This window comes from Oncorhynchus kisutch, linkage group LG17 (genome assembly GCF_002021735.2).
Source record: "Oncorhynchus kisutch isolate 150728-3 linkage group LG17, Okis_V2, whole genome shotgun sequence".
Classification (NCBI taxonomy): Eukaryota; Metazoa; Chordata; class Actinopteri; order Salmoniformes; family Salmonidae; genus Oncorhynchus; species Oncorhynchus kisutch.
This window is the reverse complement of record NC_034190.2, coordinates 78,184,666-78,190,617: the sequence shown is the minus strand read 5'-3', so window position 1 is coordinate 78,190,617 and position 5,952 is coordinate 78,184,666.

The following is a 5,952-nucleotide window of genomic DNA, read 5'->3' as shown; positions in this document are numbered from 1 at the left end:
GGTAGGCTATGCCAGCTCCTTGAAACCAATAAAACATGTCAAAATGGAGTGACATAATCAGTTACATGTAATAGGATTACAAACAAAATGATAACTGTAATCAGTTATGTTGCCATATTATATGTTAAATAGTGTAATCAGATGACAGATACTTGTGAAAAACTAGATGATTACTTCTATGATTACTTTTACATTCAGAAAAAAATACATTAAGACACCTTTCTGTTTTCTCAATGACATTCAGTTCAGCATTGAAAAAAGGGCTCAAATGTATGTTTTTTTCCCACCTGAGTTGTCTGACCTCAAGTCAGAGACCACTATGATGAAACACCAAATGCCTTGGATGGATCCTTCTTGTTTTCTTGTAGTTTCTCTTAAGGGGATGGGTATCCAAAAGTAACTGAAAGCAATCCTATTTTGTTACATTTGTCTTATTTTTCTTAAGGGAGAGAAATTAGATTAAATTACTGAGTTTGGGTGATCCAAAAGGTACGTTACTGATTACAATTTTGGACAGGTTACTAGAAACTGTACAAATTACATTTAGAAAGAAACATACCCAACCCTGAGTGATAATACATATCAAATCAATTTTAGTTCAGTTCACTATATTGTCCTTTTCAGGGGAAGTATGTTTGTATCTTGAGCTCTTTGAGTTAAAAGACAATCCACATTTTCAAACCACACTGATATAAATGACACAAAGAGGTCATAAAGACACATACCGTTTCAGTGACGGTTGAACTATGCAGAGAGAAGAGTGAGAACCACTTTGAGAATGTACAAGGTAAATTATCTTCTCTACTTGGATTCGTCCCGTCGTTCTTGATTTCTTGTCTTTAAAAAACATTTTGTTTCTTGTTTGACATTTGACTGCATTGTTAGGCGCTAGTAACATAACAGCCTAGTCTCATTGACTAAACGTAACATAGTAAATGTAAATACATGACATTCAAATTAGCACGGCATGTTACGTCTGGCATGGTTACTTAAGACAGAAGACTACTTAAGGCAAAAGAAACTAAAGAAGTAGGGTGATTGGTCAGGGTGGATGGGTGGTTGAACATCTAGCAACCCAAAGGCTGTGTATTGGAATCTCATCACAGACAACTTTAGCATTTTAGTTAATGAGCTATTTTGCAACTACTGGACACATTAGGGGTGTGCCGACATGGCCATACTCATATTTGCAATCATATACGTATTCGTAAATGTGTTTTAATATGTCTAAAGAGATGTTGGCAAAATACCTCCCTGCATGTTGTCACTGCCAAAAAGCTGCAGAATAGAAGCAGCACGCAGAGGGTATTTGGTGTATTATTAAGATCAAATCAAATCAAATGTATTTATATAGCCCTTCGTACATCAGCTGATATCTCAAAGTGCTGTACAGAAACCCAGCCTAAAACCCCAAACAGCAAGCAATGCAGGTGTAGAAGATCACCATTAGCTGTTGCAAAAGTAGCAGCTACTTTCCTGTCGCACACAAAAAACATGAAACATGACATAATACAGAACCTTAGCACACAACAATAGAACTAAATCCATTTAAAAAAGGCACACGTAGCCTAGATATCAATAGATACACAAAAACTATCTAGGTCAAATAGGGGAGAGGGTTTGTGCCATGAGGCATTGCTTTATCTGATTTTTGATACACTTTTGCTGTTTATTTGAGCAATACGAAATGGAAGGGAGTTCCATGAAAGAACAGATCTATTACTGTAGAGAATGCCAAGAATGTGCAAAGCTGTCATCAAGGCAAAGGGTGGCTACTTTGAAGAATCTCAAATCTCAAATATATTTAGATTTGTTTAACACTTTTTTGGTTGCTACATGATTCCATATGTGTTATTTCATAGTTGTGATGTCTTCACTATTATTCTCAATGTAGAAAATAGTACAAATAAAGAAAAACTCGTGCATGAGTAGACGTGTCCAAACTATTGACTGGTACTGTAGATGATTTGAGCATGACAGTTTACATTCTAATGTAACACCAAGTGATTTAGTTTCCTCAACTTTTTCAAAAACCACACCATTGTGGCAGATTCAGCTGAAGTCTAGAACTTAGGGAAGGATTTGTACCAAATACATTGCTTTAAGTTTTAGAGATGTTCAGGACTAGTTTATTAATGGCCAGCCATTCCAAAAAAGAATGCCACTCTTTGTTAAGTGTTTCAGTGCATATATGGCTGAATAATCAGTGTACATGGACACACATGCCAGTGGCAGGTCATTGGTAAAAATAGAAAAGAGTAGAGGGCCTAGAGAACATGTTTGACATTAGAGAAGCTTCCATTAAACAAAACCCTCCGAGTTCTCTGATATATAGCTCTGAATCCACTATATGGCAAAGATTGAAAAGCCATAACAAATACACCACTGTTCAAAAATTTGGGGTCACTTAGAAATGTCCTTGTTTTTTAAAGAAAATCCAATTTTTGTCTATTAAAATAACATTACATTGATCAGAAATACAGTGTAGATGTAGTTAATGTTTAAATCACTATTGTAGCAGGAAAAGGCAGATTTTTTAATGGAATATCTACATCGGCGTACAGAGGCCCATTATCAGCAACCATTACTCCTGTGTTCCAATGGCAGGTTGTGTTAGCTAATCCAAGTTTATCATTTTAAAAGGCTATTTGATCATTAGAAAACCCTTTTGCAATTATGTTAGCACAGCTGAAAACAATTGTCCTGATTAAAGAAACAATAAAACTGGCCTTCTTTATATTATTTGAGTATTTGGAGCATCAGCATTTGTGGCTTCGATTACAGGCTCAAAATGACCAGAAACAAAGCACTTTCTTCTGAAACTCATCCGTCTATTCTTGTTCTGAGAAATGAAGGCTATTTCATACAAGAGATTGCCAAGAAACGGAAGATCTCGTACAATGCTGTGTACTACTCCCATCACAGAAAAGCGCAAACTGGATCTAACCAGAATAGAAAGAGGAGTGGGAGGCCTCGGAGTCGCCTCACAAGTCCTCAACTGGAAGCTTCATTAAATAGTACCCGCAAAACACCAGTCTCAACGTCAATAGTGAAGCGGCGACTCTGGGATGCTGGCCTTCTAGGCAGAGTTGCAAAGAAAAAGCCATATATCGGACTGGCCAATAAAAATAAAAGATTAAGACGGGCAAAAGAATACAGACACTGGACAGAGGAACTCAGCCTAGAAGGCCAGCATCCCGGAGTCGCCTCTTCACTGTTGACGTTGAGACTGGTGTTGCGGGTACTATTTAATGAAGCTGTCAGTTGAGGACTTGTGGGGCGTCAGTTTCACAGCTCCCACAATCTTCTTATTATCAATTTATTTCAACCAATCATCAGTAATTTGCATCAGTGGAGTACATGTTGAGTGCCATTCTCTATGAGCATGCTGTTGTTAAAGTTGTTTACAGAGAAATAGTCAAACACAATTTTTCCAACAGTTTGCTAAGAGCTGGCATCAAGCTGATAGGTCTGCTGTTAGAACCAGTGAAGGCCGCTTTTCCAATCTTGGGTAGCGAGGCCCTCCAGGCCTGAGGACAAAGACTTTCTTCTAGATTTAGATTAAAGGTATGACAGATAGGTGTGGCTATAGAGTGTGCTATCATCCTCAGTAGCGTTCCATTTAAGTTGTCAATGCCAAGAGGTTTGTCATTATTGATCTATAACAATACTTTCTCATCAATCAATGGAGCCTTAACAGTTCTAACAGTTTCTTAACAGCTGCATGTTAATCAATAATTGGAAGAAGCAAATTAATAAATTAATCAAGTGCAGCGTTATTAATTACTCACATCACACCAACAAATATCTTTTACATCATCCACATAAGATTCACAGCTAAATCTTTTATATGATCTCTTATACACTATTTTAGGCCCAGATTTTGGAACTTTGACTTTCCTGGATATAGCTACTATACTGTGATCACTACTTTCAATGGGCACAGATACAGCTTTAGAACAAAGTTCTACACTATTAGTGAAAATGTGATCAATACATGTGGATGATGTTGTTCTGGTAGTGTTTGTAAACACCCTGGTAGGTTGATTAATAACCTGAACCAGATTACAGGCACTGGTTACAGTGAAAAGCTTCCTCTTGAGCGGACAGCTTGTTGAAACCCAGTCAATATTCAGGTCACCCAAAAAGTAGACCTCTCTGTTTACATCACATACCCTATCAATCAGTTCACACATATTATTTACATGCGGACTATTAGCACATGGTGGCCCATAGCAACACCCCAAAAGAAAAGGCTTTAGATGTGCCAAGTGAACCTGCAACCACAACACTTCAATAACACTTGACATATGATCTTCTCTAAAAATTACAGGGATATGGTGGGTGTGTAAAGTAAGTAGCAGCTACTTGATCTAAATGATCAGACCAAAAACAAGCGAGTGGACGGAGAAATGCAGCTTCACTCTATCCAATCAGAGCAGCAGGATCAACGTACATCCCGCCCTTCTCTTTAACAGACTGGCAAACTAGCCAGTTGAGTTATTTAGATAACGCACATGACTGACTCAAAGACAGTACAGTTTAAAAACTCTGTAGAATGACTGACATGAGAAAGACGCTTGCTGGCACTCTATTTGTTTACTTCTGGATAACATGAAAACAGCCTAACCAGCTCTGCTGGCAACAATTTCATTGTGCTTTTTTGCCGACGTTTATTGACAAAGGCCATATTCAACGGGTGTTGTACACTTAAGCTTAAGACATGTAGCTAGCTACCGAGGTAAACAATTAACCTAGCTAGGTAAACAACATGCAAGATCACACACATCACGTCACACCACCTAACGTTAGCAAGTGAGCCAGCCAGTTAACGCTAGCTAACAGTACACTTTAGCTTGAAATGAAACCGCTTTCTGTCAAAATTAGAAACGTGTAATATCTGAAAATGTAGTGTGCTAGACTATCTTACCCGCATACATCATCATGCATGATGGATGCGTCTCCCTGTAACGGATCCATGCCACTGCTGCTTTTAGTTTGAAGATGTAATCCGGAGACAGGTGTTTTCCCATCTCTTTAGCTATTATACTCTAATTCCACTGATTTCAAAACTCGATCCTCCAGAAAGTGGAGAGCAACACTTATGCAGCTATATAACATGATTACCAACACGATTACATGATTCAACATTATTACCAACACAGACTGACCAGCTCAAATAGACAAAAGCCTTCTATATAGCAGACCAATCCAAACTCATCTCTCGGCATGTCCAGCCCACTCATTATCTCGGACAATCATGGCTAGTGGGAATGTTGATGTCTTAATATGTGGCTTAACCAACAAGGCTCGTAATTTAACAATTGTATTCGTATTTACAGATGGCATACAAGTTTGTTATTAAGGCACATGAAAGTTCACATGTTCAAGAAGGCATTTCTGCTAAATGCATTTTGATAAAAAATATATGTTTACTTGCAAACTGCTCTCCTGTGAAGTCGTGACTTGCGACATACGCCGAGTTTCCTGAATCTGGTGATTCGTTTTAGCCAATCAGTTGTGTTGTGACAAGGTAGGTGTGGTATACAGAAGATAGCCCTACTTGGTCAAATATCAAGTCAAATTATGGCAATAACAGCTCAAATAAGCAAAGAGAAACAACCGTCAATCATTATTTTAAGATATGAAGGTCAGTCAATGCACACAAGTGCTACGATGAAACTGGCTCTCATGAGGACCGCCACAGGAAAGGAAAACCCAGAGTTACCTCTGATGTAGAGGATAAGTTCATTGGAGTTAACTGCACCTCAGATTGCAGCCTAAATAATTGCTTCACAGAGTTCAAGTAGCAGACACATCTCAACATCAACTGTTCAGACAGCTTGAATCAGACCTCCGTGGTCAAATTGCTGCAAAGAAACCATTACTAAAGGACACCAATAATAAGAAGAGACTTGCTTGGGCCAAGAAACATGAGCAATGGACATTAGA